A 22,501-nucleotide genomic window follows, 5' to 3' on the forward strand; every position below is an offset into this window, starting at 1 on the left:
GTATCTAGGTAACATTTCATTAAGTTTGACTGGCTACTCTGATTCAGACTTTGCAGGTTTCAAGATTGATAGGAAGAACACCAATGGTACCTATCACTTGCTTGGATCAAGCTGGATCTCATGGCAATGCAAAAAGTAGGCGTGTGTTGCTCTCTTTACTACTGAAGCGGAGTACATTGCAACAGGGAGTTGTTGTGCTCAAACCATATGGCTAAGGCAATAATTGAATGACTTTGGTATCTTACTTAACAATATACCTTTGCTGTGTGATAGCACAAGTGCCATCAATTTAACTAAAAATCCTATCATGCATTCAAGGACCAAACACATTGAAATTAGGCATCACTTTCTAAGGGAACACATATCAAATGGAACATGTGAGATTAAGTTCATTGGTACAGATTTATAGCTTGCAGATTTGTTTACAAAACCATTGGTCAAAGATAGGTTTAATTTTCTGCTAAATGAATTGGGCATTATAAATGTTAATTGTGTTGTGCAGTGAAAAATTAAATTTGTTTATTTGCAATTAAACGTGTTTATTTTTGGTACTGATATACATTGATGACTAGGAAAGAGAAAATTTAATCTTTGACTGATTGACTAACTTAGTGGGTATTAACCACTGAATCTTGGACGGTTTGGGTCATGGTCTTGTAAATGATTTGATGCATTGGTTGTTTAAATCATGGTGTGATATGCATGCATCGTGATTCAAAATATTTGTTGCCCCTTTTCAAAGATTCTCTGCACAAATACAAAGAATAAAATCCTCGTGCATATCTTCTCTTAACTGCTTCCATTCTCCTACATGAAACTGTGTAATTGTGTTGCCCATACTCACTGCTTACCATTTGAATCAAAAGGTAATGTTTCTTTCCTTGATAATTTCGTATTGAATGGTTATTACTATGCACTAATTTTGGTTTAAGTTGTGTTTCCAGACCAAACTCTGGTTCAACCATGGCCTCTTCATCACATCAGAAAAAGAAGAAACAGAACAAGCATAATAACTCTCAATGAGTGCTGGAGAACTGGTTTGTTGGAGATGATGAGGGGATAACCGCCTACATCCATGAGATGAGCAGAAAGCAAATCAACATTCCAAAAGTTCTAGAGTTTTCATGGCTGAAAAATGAGAATTTGAATGAAACCAGAACTGCCCTGAAGCATCAAAGACTGAAACAACTTCTTGAAATGACTGGTAACGTATACCCTGACCTTGTGAAAGTGTTTTACACCAATCTGACTTTGGATGGAAAAAATCTAGTGTCTTACATGAAATGGACCAAGATGAAAATCACCAATGAAGTGTGGAATCTGGTTGTTGGAATCAAGTATGCTGGTTTGAAGGTTGGCAAAGGAAATACAAATGGGATTCAGGAGTTTAACAAAACACAGTATTATCGAAGCTGTGTGAGGGATTCATCCCTAAGTGTGAACAGGTTCCATGCAGGTAACTTAACCCCAAGATTACTTGCCTGTATCATTGCATGGCAACTCATTCCTAGAGGCACAAATCATGTTGTGTTGCATGAGGAAGATTTAATCCTACTATACTGCATTATGAACATGAAAGTTAACTGAGTTTACATTATATCGGAGCACATGATGAAATCCAAAAGGTTAGTTGATTACAGATTTCCATATGCTATCTGATGTGATTCCAATAGCCACATAGAACAAGATTCTTGACACTTTGAGGAATCACCTTGAGCTGGAAAATATAGAGGCACTTTCTTAGAAGTTGGATCATGGTTCTAAGTCAAGAACTCACCAATACAAGTACCAATTCCCAAACTCATTTGGATGAACCAAATATTGTCAAATTGAATCAACAAAGGAATTATAAAAGAGAAGACCGAACAAAATTAAACCACAAACAAATGTACCGAACAGAATTTAGAAAACCAAAACATAGGTGCTGGAAAATTAAGGACAGCCGAACCAAAAAATGCTCAAGAACACAAAACAACAAGAGTAATTGAAAGAGAAGAAAGGAAGGAGAAGAGAATGCTCATGAAGATGGAAGATAGGTTGGATGATCACGCCACTAGAAGTATGGATGCTCCTAGATGAGTGTGGAAGCCGCCACTTGAGGAAACCATGGTCCTTCAAGATAAGACTAGAGTAGAAGCTCAAAAGCTCTCTAAATGCTCACTCCAATTTTGAGTATAGTTTCTTTAGATGAATTCAAATCTGAATTTTACAAGGAAGGCACCTCTATTTATAGCCTAAGGTGCTGAAAAATGAAAGCTAAACAATTCAAAATTCCCTCCAAAAGCCATCTAGAACCGGCGCTAATTGCCAAGCAAGGAAGGTGTGATCCCTTCCTTTACTTTGGCACCCCCTATTCTACTCCTACACCTATCTACTAATACACCCCCCTAAAGCTCCTATTTAAAAACCTAAAAGATGCTATAACAAAAAGAGGTTTCTAAGGTTTCCCTCTAAGCACCTTCAACTAAAGACACTACAAAAAGAGAACATAAATGTCCTCTAGCTCCCAAGGCTTTGAACATGCTTCTTGTAATCCTTTGAGGTGGACTTTGACCTCCATGGGCGTCCTCCATTTGTGCCTCCACCTCTTCTTGAGCTTGATGAGTGGCCTCCATGTTCTCTTGGGCTTGATCTCCATCATACTCCCCGAGTTGGAGAGAATTCGACCACGAATTCTGGAGACCTACAGAAAAAGGAGTTAGATCGCTGACATTAAAAGTATGACTACCTAAGAATGTATCATGCATATCTAACTCATAAGCATTGTCATTAATCCTCTTGAGGACTTGGAAAGGTCCATCCCCTCGAGGCATTAGTTTGGACTTCCTTTGAGTAGGAAAACGATCCTTCCTCAAGTGAAGCCAAACCCAATCGCCCTCATCAAACAACAATGCTTTTCTCCTTTTATTGGCAAGTTCAGCATACTTGCCAACCTTCTTCTCAATTCTCTTCTTGATGTCTTTATGCAAAGTTTTCACAAAAGAAGCCTTTTCATCCCCATCTTTGCACAAGACATCGTCAAGAAGGGGAATAGGAAGAAGATCAAGAGGTGTTAGGGGATTAAACCCATAGACCACCTCAAAAGGAGAATGGGAGGTGGTAGAATTTACTACTCGGTTATATGCAAACTCAACATGGGGTAGTAAATTCTCCCACACTCTAGGATTCCCCGAAATAAAGCATCTCAATAGTTGTCCCAAAGTTCTATTCACCACCTCGGTTTGACCATCAGTTTGTGGGTGGCAAGTGGTAGAAAATAAAAGCTTAGTTCCAAGCTTGCCCCACAAGGTCTTCCAAAAGTGACTCAAGAACTTAGGATCTCTATCGGACACTATAGACCTAGGAATCCCATGCAAGCGAACCACTTCTTTGAAGAAGAGGTTTGCAATGTGGCATGCATCATCCACTTTGTGGCAAGGAATAAAGTGAGCCATCTTTGAAAAACGATCCACTACCACAAAAATGGAGTCCTTTCCCTTTGATGTCTTGGGTAAGCCTAAGATGAAATCCATAGATATATCTACCCAAGGCATTGAAGGGATAGGAAGAGGAGTATAAAGACCATGGGGATGCATTTTAGATTTAGCTTTGCGGCAAGCTATGCATTTATCACACAAACTATGAACATGTTTATGCATATGAGGCCAAAAGAAATGTTCATGCAACACATCCAAAGTTTTAGCAACCCCAAAATGTCCCATTAAGCCCCCCTCATGAGCTTCTCTAACAAGAGATAATCTAATAGAGCATTGGGGAACACAAAGACGTTTTCCCTTAAAAAGAAAGCCATCTTGAATAAAAAAGTCTTTGTGTCCTCCCTTAAGACACTCTTGATAGAGTAGAGAAAAATCAAGGTCATCATGATAAAGTTCCTTAATGTGATCAAAACCAAGATATTGAGAGGTTAAAAGATTTAGCAAGGTGTATCTTCTAGAAAGAGCATCCGCCACAATATTTATTTTGCCTTGCTTGTGTTTGATCACATAAGGAAATTGCTCAATGAATTCCACCCACTTAGCATGCCTCTTGTTAAGTTTGTTTTGGCTTTTCAAATATTTAAGAGATTCATGATCACTATGTATCACAAACTCTTTAGGAAAAAGATAGTGTTGCCAAGTAAACAAAGCCCTAACAAGTGCATATAATTCCTTATCATAGGTGGAATAGTTGAGATGACTTCCCTTCAATTTCTCACTAAAATAGGCTATGGGGTGGCCCTCTTGAAGGAGAACAGCCCCAATACCTATGCTTGAAGCATCACACTCAATCTCAAATGTCTTAGTGAAATTAGGAAGGGCCAAGATGGGAGCATTAGTCAATTTTTCTTTCAAAGTATCAAAAGCATTTTGTTGTGCTTCTCCCCAATGAAAGACCACATCCTTTTTCACTATGTCATTGAGTGGTGCGGCAATGGTACCAAAGTTTGGGACAAATCTTCTATAGAAAGAAGCAAGCCCATGAAAACTTCGGACCTCATTCAAAGATTTCGGTGTAGGCCAATTTTGAATGGCCACCACCTTGGTTTTGTCCACATGGACCCCTTTACAACTCACAACAAACCCTAGGAATTCTATATGATCAAGAGCAAACATACATTTAGCAAGGTTAGCATACAAATGTTCCTTCCTAAGGGTTTCCAAAACTTGCCTAACATGCAACCTATGGTCATTCAAAGATAAGCTATAAATGAGAATGTCATCAAAGTAAACCACAACAAACTTACCAATGAAAGGTCTAAGAACATGATGCATGAGGCGCATGAAGGTACTTGGTGCATTAGTTAAACCAAAAGGCATAACTAACCACTCATATAAACCAAAGTTGGTCTTAAAAGCCGTCTTCCATTCATCACCCGGTTTGATACGGATTTGATTGTAGCCGCTTTTAAGATCAATCTTTGAAAAGATTTTTGAACCATGTAATTCATCCAACAAATCATCTAGTCTAGGTATGGGATGCCTATACTTAATGGTTATGTTATTTATGGCCCTACAATCCGAACACATTCGCCATGTGCCATCCTTTTTTGGCACTAAGATGATAGGCATAGCACAAGGACTCATGCTATCTTGCACCCACCCTTTTTCAATTAAAGCCTCAACTTGTTGGCGAATTTCCTTGGTTTCACTTGGATTGGTCCTATATGCGGGACGATTTGGTAAAGAAGAGCCCGGTATCAAATCAATTTGGTGCTCAATCCCTCTCAAAGGTGGAAGTCCATTTGGAGGATCTTGAAACACATCTTTGAACTCTTCTACCAAATTTTCCAAGCAATGAGGACTATCAACAAGTGTTTCTATGCTAAGAGTTCTAGGGATGGCTAAAAAAAGAGGATGATGAGCCACTATTTCCCTTTCAATGTCACGCCTAGACACAAGAAGTGTAGGCTTAGAACTCTTATCTTTTTTATCTTTTTTATCTTTTTCACTCTCCCTCTTTTTCTTCATGATAACTTGGTCCTCATGGACTTCTCTTGGAGAGAGAGATTTTAAAGTAACCTTGTGACCATGGAATTCAAAAGATAATTTGTTGGTAAAGCCATCATGTAAAACTTTTCTATCAAATTGCCAAGGCCTTCCCAAAAGAACATGAGTGGCTTCCATGGGCACAACATCACATAATACCTCATCTTTGTATTTTCCAATGGAGAAATGGATGAGGACTTGTTTATTAACAATTATTTCTCCTACTTCACTAAGCCATTGTAACTTATAGGGCTTTGTATGAGAGATAGTAGGCAATCCAAGCTTATCTACTACTCTTGTACTAGCCACATTTGCACAACTACCCCCATCCACTATCAAGGAACAAATGTTGTTTTGAATAAGACATCTTGTATGGAAAATATTTTCCCTTTGACTTTCATCAAAAGGTTGTGAAACTTGTCCAAGAAGTCTTCTCACAACTAACAAGTCCCCTTCAAGTGGACATTCGCTCTCTTCCTCACTAGATGCATGAGAATGCAATGAATGCTTTGAAGAATCCGAATCATGCTCACTAACTACAATGCCCTCATGCATGTACATACTTCGTTTGGAAGGACAATTTGCAGCAATATGACCATAACCCATACATTTAAAGCATTTAGTGTTAGATGTTCTAGTGGGAGACTTAGGTCTAGATGTTGATGGCTTAGATTCCTTGGGTTTGAAAGAAGAATCTTTGGAAGGATGTTTAGAAAAAGAAGTTTTGTTTCTCCAAGACTTGGAGTAGTATCCATTATTGGAAGCATTTTTAAAAGAGTTTTTCTTAGCAAGTTGGGCTTCCACCTTCATTGCAAGATGAACTAAAGAGCCCAATGATGAATACTCTTGTAACTCAACAATGTCTTGGATATCCTTCCTAAGACCACTCACAAACCTAGCAACCATGGCTTCTTCACTTTCTTCTAATTCAATTTTAAGCACAAGCGTCTCAAGCTCCTTATAATATTCATCGTGCCTTGTTGAAACCGTTGGAGTCTCAACATGAGGTCTTTCCTAAAATGTGGGGGCACAAACCTAGCGCGCATATGATCCTTTAAAGAGTTCCAAGAGTCCACGGGAGGACCCTTGTGATAGATAATGTCCTTTACAATCCCATGCCACCATTTCATGGCATAATCACTAAACTCTAGGGTGGCTAGCTTGAGCTTATGCTCATCTTGGATCTCATGGATCTCAAAAATTTGTTCACACTTAGCCTCCCAATCTAAATACACATTTGGATCACTAGAACCATTAAAACAAGGTAGTTTGACCGAAGGAAGCTTGGACTTTGCATCATGGTAGAAGCCATTGCCGTAGTGAATTCTTTCCCCTTGGTGATGATGTCTTTGTCCATGGACTTGGGGTGGAGGTCTCCTTCTCCTATGCTCATCTTCACGGCCAACATCATTTGAAGAAGCTCTTGAAGATGGTCTATGAGAATGATGTCCATCATGGATAGAAGGAGATGGTCTAGTTTGTTGGACCTCCATCTTTTGCAATTTCTCCTCCAACCTTCTAATTGTTCTTTGAGCTTCATGTAATTCACCAAGAATTGAAGCTTTGGAAGGAGAATTCTGCTTGTAGGATGCATCACTTGAAAATCCAGCCATTTGTAATTAAAAACAGCAAACACACAAAACAGCAAACAAGTTAAAAAAAATTAGCAAAAAACAGTGAGCTTTGCAATTGAAACTGCCGAAGTGAATTTAAGGCTGAAAAAGATATCACTCTCAAAGAAATAATGTTCTTGCTCCAATCTGATCTTGAGGCCTTGGAATCCTCAAATGAAATATGTCAAAACAAGCACACCAATCTTAAGAGCAAACCACCACCAAAACCAATGAAACAATAAAGACAAACAAGAAAAGGTATAAGCAAGGAAAGGTAATTGCAAAAGGAAAACTATATGTAAGACAAACTCAAAGAATAAGAATGAAAGACAATCAAGAAAATAAAGAACTCAATGAGAAAAGTAGGCACACAAAAGAATACCTAAGGAAAAGCACTAGAGTAGATGAAGAAAACAAAAATTTTAGCTACTGGAAATTTTTTTTTTTTATGCAAACTGTGTTTGATATTCACTGATTTAACTGGAACGTTGTAGAGCGAACTGGATTATGAAATTTATACCACAGAAACTTCAAGATGTTAACTCAATAATGGCACTGGAATCAATTAAAAACAGTAAGCCAATTGAGAGAAATAAATTTTTTAAAATCACTGCCAGATTACCGTATTTTTTTCGGCAGGAATGTACACTTTTTTTATTTTATTTATCATTTTTTGTGTACTGCATATTTTTGAATGATTCTTTTTTCTATTCTTTTCTAACACTTTGAATATCTCAAATCCAGAATTTCAGAATTTTACAGTACGTAAATCAGTTGCAATAAGGAAAAACAGTAAGCACTCTTTTCAGAAACAGAGGAATCCTAATAGGAATAAAAAACAGAATGATGAACTAGCAAAGACATAATAGAAAATGATGTATTGGAACTTGTATAGGTCTAGAATACAAGTATGAACTCAATTCTAAAAAGAAAATGCACAAAGGATCAACATCAATTCAGAAAATTATATGACACCAAAGCAAGAAACAATCAAAACAATAAAAGTACTACTAGAAGTAATGACATATATGGAATAACATGACTAAGACACAACTTGACATGATTCAAAAATTAAAAGACACAACACAAATTGTAACAAATGAAAGGAAGCTTAAGGTAAACTCTAGGAAGGATAATGCCATTCCAAAAGAGCAACCATACTCATAAGAATTATGAGTGCCATAAACCTTTCCACAAACACTTGGAGCAAAAGAAAAAACAGCAAGAATACTCAATTAAAATTCTAAAACAGAAACTTAAATTGCAAGAAAAATTAAAGAGCTCTTGAAATTAAAGTGCACACAACTCAACAATTAAACAAGAATGAACCTAAGACTCATGATACCACATGATGTGATTCCAATAGCCACATAGAACAAGATTCTTGACACTTTGAGGAATCACCTTGAGCTGGAAAATATAGAGGCACTTTCTTAGAAGTTGGATCATGGTTCTAAGTCAAGAACTCACCAATACAAGTACCAATTCCCAAACTCATTTGGATGAACCAAATATTGTCAAATTGAATCAACAAATGAATTATAAAAGAGAAGACCGAACAGAATTAAACCACAAACAAATGTACCGAACAGAATTTAGAAAACCAAAACATAGGTGCTAGAAAATTAAGGACAGCCGAACCAAAAAATGCTCAAGAACACAAAACAACAAGAGTAATTGAAAGAGAAGAAAGGAAGGAGAAGAGAATGCTCATGAAGATGGAAGATAGGTTGGATGATCACGCCACTAGAAGTATGGATGCTCCTAGATGAGTGTGGAAGCCGCCACTTGAGGAAACCATGGTCCTTCAAGATAAGACTAGAGTAGAAGCTCAAAAGCTCTCTAAATGCTCACTCCAATTTTGAGTATAGTTTCTTTAGATGAATTCAAATCTGAATTTTACAAGGAAGGCACCTCTATTTATAGCCTAAGGTGCTGAAAAATGAAAGCTAAACAATTCAAAATTCCCTCCAAAAGCCATCTAGAACCGGCGCTAATTGCCAAGCAAGGAAGGTGTGATCCCTTCCTTTACTTTGGCACCCCCTATTCTACTCCTACACCTATCTACTAATACACCCCCCTAAAGCTCCTATTTAAAAACCTAAAAGATGCTATAACAAAAAGAGGTTTCTAAGGTTTCCCTCTAAGCACCTTCAACTAAAGACACTACAAAAAGAGAACATAAATGTCCTCTAGCTCCCAAGGCTTTGAACATGCTTCTTGTAATCCTTTGAGGTGGACTTTGACCTCCATGGGCGTCCTCCATTTGTGCCTCCACCTCTTCTTGAGCTTGATGAGTGGCCTCCATGTTCTCTTGGGCTTGATCTCCATCACTATCCTTGTTTGAAAATTGATTGACTATTTTGGTATTGATACTTCTAATGAGAGGAACGAGACTATCAAGGCTGTGAGTGAGATTGACAATGCCACTCTCATTAAGATGGGATTTCACAAAGTAGAAGGCAGTTGGGTATTTCACAGAAGCAAGACTCATAGAGAGGAACGTGAAGCCTCAAATCTCAACAATGAAGATGGAGATGATGTTGTTCCTATGGAAGATGATACTGTTCAAGATGCAGAACAATCCTGCTATGTAATCCATCACTCATACAGAAAAGAGTCACCTGTTGATCATGCTGGGAGTCAAAGGATGAGTTCTCCATCTACATAAATCAGAGGAGATTCACCTGCACCACAAGCAATGAATGAAGATGCTGTTGAAACTCCCCAAAATGCTCTTGTTGCCTATCAAGCCCTAGAATATCGAGGTGAACCCATGTCCATGTTTGAGAGGCAAGTTCTGTATCATCTTGATGTCATGTTAGAGGAACAAAGGGCCTATTTCGAGACAACTCAAGCCAGGTTCCAGCATCTTGATGATCAGATTGAGGGTGCTCAGTTGCAGCTGGCAGAACTGTACTACAAGGATTAGAAGTGCTTTGTTTCTATGCTTGTCTTTTGCCTAGTTTATGTTCTTGCATTCTGTTTTTGTTGAATAATTTGTAATGTTTCCTGAACTATTATGTTTGATTGTCTTTTGGTTTTATATTTCTCCATGTTGTTTGATGAATCCAAAGGAGGAGAAAAATAGCTCACCATGCTAGGTAAAGCTAGGTGATACAGGGAGTTACATTTTGCACCTTAAAACTGATTCACATGTTATGAATTGTTTCAACCTTTTAGTTTGATGTTTGGTGCAGTACAGGTGTTGTTCTCCTCTTAAAGCAACTGAGCTATGGGGATTTGTCTCCATCAAACAGGGGAAGATTGTTGAAGATGGATGCTTCCCCTTCAAGACAAAGTGTTTCATGAAGCCAAATGTGTATTTTTCCTTAGTGTTTGTATTTGCTTTAAGGATGTCTTAGGCATAGATTAGAGGTTGTTTAAAGTAGGCTTTTTGTTGGGTAACCCACCTCTTAACCCCTGACCATGTGATAAGAGCAAGCACAAGTTTTATGAAAATGTTTTTCACATGTTTTACAAAATATCCTTTACTGCATAGAAAATGAATTTGTTCTTTTCTAAATAAATAGATTATTTTCTTAAACTGATGCCTTGATTAAGTGTTTTTGAAAATCATGTTTTATGCATCAAGTATCTTAACTGCCTTTGAAAATAAGTCTGTTCATTTTATTTTCAATCTGTTCTTTTTGTAACAGCTTTAACTGTTTTTTGAAAGTTTGTTATAAAATGTTTTCCTATAAAAAGAGAGTTTGTTCTGGCTTTAAAATGTTGTTCATATCATTGAGAAAACTAGTTTTACAACAGAGATATAAGAGATTTCAGAGGATTAGCATGAGTTCTTGAAAGATTTTTTCAAATCACAAAGTGTGTTTCTTCTTGTTTTGGTTCTAAGGCTTGGCAAGAGGTGTTGTCACTGTGTGAGCAATTTGTTCTACTGGTCTAAGGCAGATTTCTGCATTCTCTATCAGGTGTATTCGTTTCATACTTCAATTTCTTGTAAAGTGTGGTTGTAAACTCTTCTTGATAGGGTTACTTGAAGAGTTGTGTGTACTGGAATAGTGTTTTTCAGCAAAGTATGCCATGTTCTTGTAGGGTTCAAGAACAGTGGTTTTTGTAATTGTTTTGAATTGTGGTTTAGTGAATTTCACTTTGGATTAGGTGAAGACTAGATGTAGCTCATTTGAGTGAACCTGTATAATTGTTCTGTGTTCATTCTTTCTTAATCTCTGCACTCAATAATCAATAATCGTTGATCAAACTAATCTGTCAAGAAATAAATCTATTCAATTGTGTTTGAATCTGTTCTTTCTGGGTACGTGTATATTGTTCTTGATTTTATGGAAAACGTTTTGAAGAACTTCTGCGTAAATCTATATGTGTTGTGAAACATCATTGAAATTCATGTTCTGTGAAGGTTAATTCAATTTGTTAATTGTTTTAAAAACAAACATTGATTTTGTATTCAAAGGTTGTGATTAACTGCTGTAGCTCTCTGATTTTATTCTGTGTAAATCAATTTGAACTTTTCCTGTAGATCATCTAACTCAATCTTAAAATAAAAAATCATTCAACTGAGATACACGCCTTAAAGTACATAAACAGTATAAAAATAAATATGTTCATTGCTAAATAAATCAATTTATTTTCTGTGTACTGTGATAAAATCTGAATCTGTGTAAAAGTTTTAAAAGCTCAATTCACCCCCCCCCCCTCTTGAACTTTGACACTATTGAACCCAACACGGGCCTCGTCTTCAAAAGTCCAAGGGTGGGCGATGTCGCGGCGCCAACACACTCCGCTTCCAATGGCCATGCGCCATCCTTCCAAGACAACCCTCCCAGCACCTTCTCTCCTCGCGGCCTTATCATGCATGAAGGCGGGGAGGAGGGGGGGCAATGCTCCCGAAGGTCACTAGGCGCCTCATGCCGCTGAGCTTTCTGCCATCCTCCAACAAGCCCTTCAATGCTTCCAAAATCAATATATGATGGACAGCCTGAGCGAAGACCCCACCCAAAGTCGCGTGGCTCAAGGCCTTGGGGAGTACTTGATCGCATCCAGCCTCTCCCTGTCCAAGGTGCGAGACTTGCAAGCTAGGATGGCGAAGCTGAGGGAGGAGTTAGCTCTCCTGACCAAGGTCTCTTTTGTTAGAATATATGGCCTTAAACGAGAGGGGGGTGAATTGTTTAAGATGGATTTTCACAAACTTTGAAGGTATAATGAAAATCAATGTTGAATTACAGAGAAAAGAATCAAGGAAACGAATACCCAAAACTGTTTTAAGATGATATCAGAAAAACAATCGGTTGTTTTGTCGAAACAATCGGTTGTTTTTATCCGCAGTTAATAAAAACAACTTAAAACAAATATATGTGAGATCAGGGAAAGAGAGAATCACACAAACGGATTTATACTGGTTCACTCTTACACCAAGATCTACATCCAGTCCCCAGAAACCACAAGGTAATCCACTATGCAATAAAAACCAGATTACACACATCACACACCAAAGTAGTGACCTTGAACCCCTCAAGAAACACACTACCTTTGGCAAACCACACCAAGAATGTTGATCTTGAACACCTCAAGAACACACAACACTCCTTGGCAACACAACTACAGAAATACAGTAATCAAGGAAGAAGGGAATAGAATACACCTGGGTATTACAAAGCTTAAAGTTCAGAATTACAACCCAATCTTATTCCACACACTTAAGAATGATCCAAAGCTCTTTCAAATCTTGGAAAAACTGTTTTGATAAAATCTTTCTGTTACTCCAAGATTAGGAGCGTAAAACCACCTTTATATTGACCAACCAAGTGGTCAAAAGCATTTAATAAAGGAGCCAAGTTAGTTAGGATCATTTAAAACATATTAAAACCGCTTAACAGAATTCTGTTAAGGTTTTCAGGAAAACAATCGATTGTTTTGTCGAAACAATCGATTGATTTGGTTTGACAGCAAAGTCAACCAAATCAAACAGCTTTCAACCTTTTTCAAAAACTAGTAAGGTAAAACAACCTGTTCAAATTTTGGCAGCTTTTTAGAAAACACATCTTTTCAAAAGGTTAAAGATTCAAATGAACTTGGATCATCTTAAAGAGTGAATTAACAAGTTTCAAACAACTAAACAACACACACACCCAACAGCAAGGTCTTCAAGCTTTCCTCTTGAATTTGGAGACATCAAAGCATCTTGTTCAACAATCTCCCCCTATTTGATGAAGACAAATCCCTGGTTTGTTTGTGTTGTTGTTTTTTAACTTGAAAGGTCCTGCAAAATAGAATTTGTACATATACAAAGCAAGTATACGAGTAGGACACCAAGGCACATAAAACCAGTTTTCTGCATAAGCCTTTAAGTAAAAAAACCAGTCAAATAACCATAGAAACCAGTACCAAAATTTAGACTTGTGTGCAGCAAAACTATGGTGAATAAGAGCATGACAGCAGCAGAATTTAAACCATGATAAAACCAGATAACACCATAGTGTAGCAGCAGCAATACAACACATAAAACCACACCATTCTCCCCCTATTTGTCTTCTCAAATAGAATGAAAGAAGGGATAAAATCAGGATTAAGAAAAACCATAATACCAGTATGTGTATCAGCACCATTGTAGCAACAAACCTGTGATACCACATCAAAATTGCAGCAAAGATCTATGGTGTATCAAAGTTATGACAGCAGCATAATCAAAGAACCATAGACCCCATAAATTTCAGCAAGGAGACCACAGTTTCTCCCCCTATCTTTTCTTCATCCAGCAATTCAAGTTGGTCAAATGATTGCTCAAGAGGTGGATTTGGTAGAATTATTCTTTCTTCTGTTAAGAGCAAACCTTCCAGACATTCCAAAGATACATTCACAGATATTCATCAACCCCATGACCACCAATGTGGTTGCCATTCATAAAAAGCTTTGAATTTCAAGGAGAACAAAGAATATATCTCTTTATGATCTAATTCAAAGGCACAAAGAATGCATATTTGACTCATAATGGGTTATGAAAGAAAAGAAACAGTTATAATCATGCATAAGAAATCATAACAGCTTTATTGAAATGTTCCAGAGGTAAAACAATTGGTTGTTTCGTGAAAATAATCGGTTGTTTTTCTGAGACAGCAAGGAAATGTTATTTTTCAAAGCAAATCATCTTTCAAAGTCATGGGAAATGCATAATGAAATACATTCATACCTTTGCATTACCTCAAGCATGTTTAGAATCTCATTTGGTCTTATGAAGCCAAAAGCATAGGATGAACATATACAACTTATTTTACAAAGGATGAACATATACAAGTTACTAAGCCTCTCATACCACACTGCCTTGGAGCTTGCTTAAGCCCATACAAGGCCTTTTTCAGCTTGTATACATGGTTAGGATGTTGATGATCTTCAAAGCCCGGTGGTTGTTCAACATAGACTTCATCATTGATGATTCCATTGAGGAAAGCACTCTTATCATCCATTTGAAACAATTTGAATCCACTCAAACAAGCAAAGGCCAACAACAATCTTACAACTTCTAATCTTGCAACTGGAGCAAAGGTTTCACCATAATCTATGTCTTTTCCTTGATTATAACCTTTAGCCACAAGCCTTGCCTTGTTCCTTGTAATTACTCCAAATTCATCCAGCTTGTTTCTGAAAACCCATTTGCATCCAATGATGTTCTCCACTAAAAGATCCCTTGGAATTCTCCATTACTTTGGTAACTCTTCCTGTTGCAGAATTTCAACCGGTTGTTTCACAGAATCAATCGGTTGTTTTTTCTGGACAGGATTCCAACTTTCTCCAAGGTGATGTTCTGCTCATCTTCTTCTGCATAAAACTTTGTAGAACCCTGATCACTATGAATGATTTCATCAAACACCACATGGACATACTGATATGAATCCACTAGCAAAGAAGAGATGATTCTTTGACATTCTATGGACTCAACTTGAGTTGGAGATAGCTTAGGCACTTATAATAGAATTGGATCAAGGTTCTATGTTTCAAGAACTCACCAAGACTTGCACCAAACACCAAACTCACATGGAGGAGCCATCTATTGCCAATTGAACCGAACAAATTGTGTAAAAATGCAATTGCACCGATTGAAACTCTTAAGAAAGCATAAGAACCGAACAGAATATGAATAGAAGCTACAGAACCGAATCAAAACAGAAACAAATGAAAAACAGCCGAACATAAGTGCAAGAAAAGGAAGATGAACCGAACAAAAGAAGCTAAGACATGTTTATGCTTTGTATGATAATGGAGATGAAAGGAAGAAGAACTTATGGAGATGGATGCTTTGGTTTGATGATCACGCCACTTAGAGGATGAAGACTCCAAGATGAGTGAGCTAGTGCCGCCACTTGAGAGAACCAAATGCACTCAAGATAAGACAAGGTGAAGGAGAAGCAAGCTCTCACAAATTCTCTCTCAAATTGAGTAGAGTTTCTCTATTATTAATTTCCAATCTGCATTTTACAAGAGCCCACACCTCTATTTATAGTGTGAGGGTGCTGGAAAATAGGTGGGAAAATTCAAATAAAACTCATTTGAAATTCCCACCAAAAACAAGTCACATGGGAGGTGTGACCTTTTTCTACTATGACACCTCCTAAAAACTACACCTACACCTACTCTCCTAAGTCACATGGACAATGTGACTTTATTTTACATATTCATACTCCTTTATTTAATATCCACACCTCCTACAAGAGTAAATCAAATTATGCTCTTTTATTTAATGTTTGGCCTTGCCCTTCATGGGATGGACTTGGGCTTTTTGGGCTTTGGCCTTCTTGGGCTTGGGCGGCCTCATCTTTATTTTATGTCTTCTTTTAATTTTGAGAAGACTGGAAGGAAGAACTTCAAATGTGAAGGCGAATGTCCTCTTCCTTCATTAATAAAAGCCTCCTTTATTTGATTCTCATCACATACTCCTCCACAGTTATAAACCATCAACAATACCATATCAGACTCTTTATTCTTGAAGTTTCTTTACATAGGTCATGAATTTTAACTTGTCAAGAATATGAGTAGGGTGTATATGCTCTTGAACCATAAGCATTACTTTGATTATTCTTCATCATAGCACTTGTACTTGAAAGGTCCTGTAACACCAAATTGATGCATATACAAAGCAAGTATAGCAGCAAGATAACAAGACACACACAAACCAGTTTTCTACGTATACAACATTAGCAGAAAAACCAGAAAATTGAAGTAATCAAGTGCTTTCAAGTGCAGAGAAGCAACAACATAATACATCGGTTTTAAAGCTATCTTATACAACCAAATCAAGCATAAACAACTCCCCCTATTTGCTCTCACAAATAGACAATGAGAAGGGTTGTACAAAGCATAAATCAGAATGATAATATAGTAGACAAGCAGTACAAACACTGTTTGACATTTCAAGAATACAAAATGATATAGAGCTTTCAAGAAAACAAATGGATATAATCTTTTATTATCAGATTCTGAGGTACATTCAATGTATATTTGTCCAAAAGCAAGATTTGAAAAAGAGAAATAGGTTTAATCATGCATAAGCAAACTTGGCATCATTATACAAAGGTGCCAGAGGAAAAACAATCAGTTGTTTCGAAAAAACAATCGGTTGTTTTATTGTGACAGCAAAAAGAACATTTTTCATAACTAGAAATTACCTTTTAAATTGATGAAAATGCAGTATGCAATTTATTCATACCTTTGCACAGAGAACCCCAATAGATTCACTAAAAAAGAAGACTTTGAGATGTTCATATGTTCACAATGCACATTTACATAAATTGAGAAATGAAAGCACACATACTCTCTTTGAAGTTTCTCTTTTGATCAACACTATGCATGTGCCAAGGATGTCTCTTGACATTAAAAGAACCTTGCAAGACATATACAATTGAAAGTATAGGCACAGAGACAAACTTTGCTTTTGATAGTTTTCCCTTTAGTAGTCACTCTTTAAGTCCAAAAGTGATTCTTGGCTACCAAGGATACCTACAAGAAAAGATTAAGATTAAGAAGCAAGATTTGGTCCCCTTATGAATTTGGGTCCAATGATGTTAGTAGGAACCTTAGAAACCTTAGGAACCCATTTCAAAATACCTTTAGGAACAAAAAACCTTCTTACTCTGCAGAATCTAATAGTGTGGCCCCTTTTCATGCAATAATGACAAATTTCAATCGGTTGTTTCAATAAAACAACAGGTTGTTTTTCAAAGAAACTTGAAAGGGTTTTGAAACAGATTTGTTATTGCTGTTTGGATACAATCAAATCCGTATCAAACCGGGTGATGAATGGAAGACGGCTTTTAAGACCAACTTTGGTCTATAGGAGTGGTTAGTTATGCCTTTTGGCTTAACTAATGCGCCAAGCACTTTCATGCGCCTCATGCATCATGTGTTGAGACCTTTCATTGGTAAGTTTGTTGTTGTTTATTTTGATGATATTCTCATTTATAGCTTATCTTTGAAAGACCATAGAGTGCATGTTAGAGAAGTTTTAGAAACCCTTAGGAAGGAACAATTGTATGCTAATCTTGCTAAATGCATGTTTGCTCTTGACCATATAGAATTCCTAGGGTTTGTTGTAAGTAGCAAAGGGGTCCATGTGGACCAAGCTAAGGTGGTGGCCATTCAAAATTGGCCTACACCTCCAAACATGAATGAAGTCCGAAGTTTTCATGGACTTGCGTCTTTCTATAGACGCTTTGTACCTAACTTTGGTACAATAGCCGCACCTCTCAATGACATAGTGAAAAAGGATGTGGTTTTTCAATGGGGAGAAGCACAACAAAACGCTTTTGAGCTTTTAAAAGAAAAATTGACTAATGCTCCCATATTAGCCCTTCCTAATTTCACTAAGACCTTTGAGATAGAGTGTGACGCTTCCAACATAGGCATTGGGGCTGTCCTCCTTCAAGAGGGCCACCCCATAGCTTACTTTAGTGAGAAATTGAAAGGGAGTCATCTCAACTATTCCACTTATGATAAGGAGTTATATGCCCTTGTTAGAGCTTTGTATACTTGGCAACATTATCTTTTTCCTAAAGAGTTTGTGATCCATAGTGATCATGAATCTCTTAAATATTTGAAAAGCCAAAACAAGCTCAACAAAAGGCATGCTAAGTGGGTGGAATTCCTTGAGCAATTTCCTTATGTGATCAAGCACAAGCAAGGCAAAGTAAACATTGTGGCCGATGCACTTTCTCGAAGATATACTTTGCTCAATCTTATAGGCTCTCAATTTCTTGGCTTTGATCACATCAAGGATCTTTATCATGATGACCTTGATTTTTCTCAAATCTATCAAGAGTGTCTTAGGGGAGGACACAAAGATTTTTTTTTTACAAGATGGATTTCTTTTTAAGGGAAAACGTCTTTGTGTTCCTCATGGATCTATTAGATTATATCTTGTTAGAGAAGCACATGAGGGACGCTTAATGGGTCACTTTGGGGTTGCTAAAACTTTGGATGTGTTGCATGATCATTTTTATTGGCCTCATATGCATAAACATGTTCATAGTTGGTGTGATAAATGCATAGCTTTCCGCAAGGCTAAATCTAGGATGCACCCCCATGGTTTATATACCCCTCTTCCTATCCCTTCAATGCCTTGGGTAGACATATCTATGGATTTCATCTTAGGCTTACCCAAGACATCAAAGGGAAAGGACTCCATTTTTGTGGTAGTGGATCGTTTTTCAAAGATGGCTCACTTTATTCCTTGCCACAAAGTGGATGATGCATGTCATCTAGCAAACCTCTTCTTTCAAGAAGTGGTTCGTTTGCATGGGATCCCTAGAACTATTGTGTCCGATAGAGACCCAAAGTTCTTGAGCCACTTTTGGAAGACCTTGTGGGGCAAGCTTGGAACTAAGCTTTTATTTTCTACCACTTGCCACCCACAAACTGATGGTCAAACCGAGGTGGTGAATCGAACATTGGGCCAACTATTGAGATGCTTCATTTCCGGGAATCCTAGAGTGTGGGAGAATTTACTACCTCATGTTGAATTTGCCTATAACCTTGTAGTAAATTCTACCACCTCTCATTCTCCTTTTAAGGTTGTTTATGGGTTTAATCCCTTAACACCTCTTGATCTTCTTCCTATTCCGAATCTTGGAGATGTCTTGTGCAAAGATGGTGATGAAAAGGCTTCTTTTGTAAAAACTTTGCATAAAGACATCAAGATGAGAATTGAGAAGAAGGTTGGCAAGTATGCTGAACTTGCCAATAAGAGGAGAAAAGCATTGTTGTTTGATGAGGGAGATTGGGTTTGGCTTCACTTGAGGAAGGATCGTTTTCCTACTCAAAGGAAGTCCAAACTAATGCCTCATGGCGATGGACCTTTCCAAGTCCTCAAGAGGATTAATGACAATGCTTATGAGTTAGATATGCCTGATACATTCTTAGGTAGTCATACTTTTAATGGCAGCGATCTAACTCCTTTTTCTGTAGGTCTCCAGAATTCGTGGACGAATTCTCTCCAACTCAGGGAGTATGATGGAGATCAAGGCCAAGGACAAATAGAAGCCAATCAACAAGGACAAGAAGAGGAAGAGGACCAAGAGGTAGATGTGCAAGACGTCATTCATCCTCCTCAAAGGCTTACAAGAAGCATGTTCAAAGCCTTAGGAAATAATGGACAATTGTTTTCTTTATTTGTAATATCTTTGGTAGATGGTGCTTAAGAGGGAAACATAAGAAACCTCTTTTGTAAAAAGCATCCTTAGTTGTAGTTTAGAAATATTAGAAGCTTAGGGGGGTGTGAACTTAGTAAGGGATGCTAGGGGGGAGTGTAGATATGAGTTAGGAGGTGCCAAACTAGAAAGGAAAGTCACACTTCCTTCATGCACAAGTTGGCGCCGAAAGTTGAATGTCATTAGGGGCACATTTGCATTTGATTAGCTTTGCATTTCAGCACCTTATAGGCTATAAATAGAGGTGCTTGGCTTGTACAAATCAGATTTGGAAATTGTAGTAAGAAAACTCTACTCAAATTGAAAGAGAAATTGGAAGAGCTTTGGTGCCTTCATCAAGTCTTATCTTGGGTGTCTATGGTGAACCTCAAGTGGCGGCAACTCACTAATCTTGGAGTATCCACACTCTAAGTGGCGTGATCACTCACCTCTCCTTCCATCTCCATAAGTTTTCTATTCTCAAGCTTTGTTCCTTCTTTCTAGTTCATGTTCTAGCTTAATTGTTCTTCATTTTTGTTCGGTACTTTGCTGTATTTCTCAATTATGTTCGGTAATTCATGTTCTTTGGCTGTATTCCATTGTGTTTTCTTCCATTCTTGTTGCTTGATTCAATTTGACAATACATGGACATCCATGTGAGCTTTGGTTCGGTGCAAAGTCTTAGTGAGTTCTTGAATTAGAACATTGATCCAATTCTTGAATTAGTGAGTCCAACTCAAGTTGTTCCTAAGAATGTCAAAGAATTATGTATTCTTGCTATTGCATTCACATCACAGCCTTGCCAAAAACACATTTTTGAGAAGCAAGAACAGTTTCAACATTGGACTGGCCTTTGGAAAACTTGTCCATGGTTTTTAAAAGATGGTGAACCTTCTTTTGAAGAGATTCACAATTTTCACAAAAGCTAGAATCACACTTGCAAGAAGAGTTTTTGTAAATCATTTCCAAACTTTCAAAATCTGTTTTTGAATGGTTTAACTCTTCTTCCAAAGTCTTGACTCGATTTTCCAACCAGTTGTTTAAACCTTTCAACTGATTGTTCAAAAGGGTCAACCTATTAGCTTCTTCATGAGTCTCATTAAAGGCCTCAAGAAGTTGGCTATAATTTTCAACATTAATGGAAGAGCTTGAACTTACACTGCTTGTGTCACTTTCTTGTCTTGTCATTTGACATAAATTTGCTTCTTCTTCATCACGTGAAGAGGATCTTGATGAGTCATCATTATAAGCTTTTTTTTATTTTCCTTTCTTCTCATGCTTCTTGAAGTTTTTCCTCTTTTTGTTGGGACATTCAGTTTTAATATGACCCTGTTCACCACATATTGTTAGTGTTAAACTCAGTAGGTTTCTTGTTATCGTACCTGTTGAATAAGTCACTTTTGTTGTTTCTCTTCTTTAGGAACTTGCTGAATTTCTTAAACAACAACCTAAATGTTTCCTCTTCACTCTCATCACTTGAGTATTGACAGCTTTTGTTCCCAACAGCTTGACTTTATCCAAATTCTTCTTTTGTCACAAGACAAACCTCTTTTCTGGATTCTGAAGAGAAAGATTAAACAAAATATTCTTCTTTGTCCATTAAGGCACTCCTTGGATTCTTGTGATACTCTTCAAGGGTATTCCACATTTCTTTGGCAGAACTACATTCTGAAACCTTGAGCAATTCATTAGAATCAAGTGCAGATACAATGATGTTCATAGCTACACAATCAAGATGTTCTCATTCAGAAGAAACATTTTCATATATAGGCAGAAGATAGGTATTTGTAATAACATTCCAGATTTTTCTATCTATAGATTCAACAAAGAATTTCATTCTAACCTTCCATAATTGATAATTCAGTCCACAAAACAGAGGTGGCCTATTAATTGAGGCACCCTCCCCAAAAGGTAGTTTTTCAGCCATTTAAAAAAGATTTAGGATCAAAACTTGAATATCTTTCAAGAACCAAGCTCTTGATGCCAATTATTAGAATAGATGGCCTTAAACGAGAGGGCGGTGAATTGTTTAAGAGGGATTTTCGCAAACTTTGAAGGTTAATGAAAATCAATGTTGAATTACAGAGAAAAGAATCAAGGAAACGAATACCCAAAACTGTTTTAAGATGATATTAGAAAAACAATCAGTTGTTTTGTCGAAACAATCGGTTGTTTTTATCAACAATTAATAAAAACAACTGAAAACAGATATATGTGAGATCAGGGAAAGAGAGAATCACACAAACAGATTTATACTGGTTCACTCTTACACCAAGATCTACATCCAGTCCCCAGAAACCACAAGGTAATCCACTATGCAATAAAAACCAGATTACACACATCACACACCAAAGTAGTGACCTTGAACCCCTCAAGAAACACACTACCTTTGGCAAACCACACCAAGAATGTTGATCTTGAACACCTCAAGAACACACAACACTCCTTGGCAACACAACTACAGAAATACAGTAATCAAGGAAGAAGGGAATAGAATACACGTGGGTATTACAAAGCTTAAAGTTCAGAATTACAACCCAATCCTATTCCACTCACTTAAGAATGATCCAAAGCTCTTTCAAATCTTGGAAAAACTGTTTTGATAAACTCTTTCTGTTACTCCAAGATTAGGAGCGTAAAACCACCTTTATATTGACAAACCAAGTGGTCAAAAGCATTTAATAAAGGAGCCAAGTTAGTTAGGATCATTTAAAACATATTAAAACCGTTTAACAGAATTCTGTTAAGGTTTTCAGGAAAATAATCGATTATT

The sequence above is a fragment of the Phaseolus vulgaris genome, chromosome 8, assembly GCF_051622355.1.
Source record: "Phaseolus vulgaris cultivar YP4 chromosome 8, ASM5162235v1, whole genome shotgun sequence".
NCBI classification, from domain to species: Eukaryota; Viridiplantae; Streptophyta; class Magnoliopsida; order Fabales; family Fabaceae; genus Phaseolus; species Phaseolus vulgaris.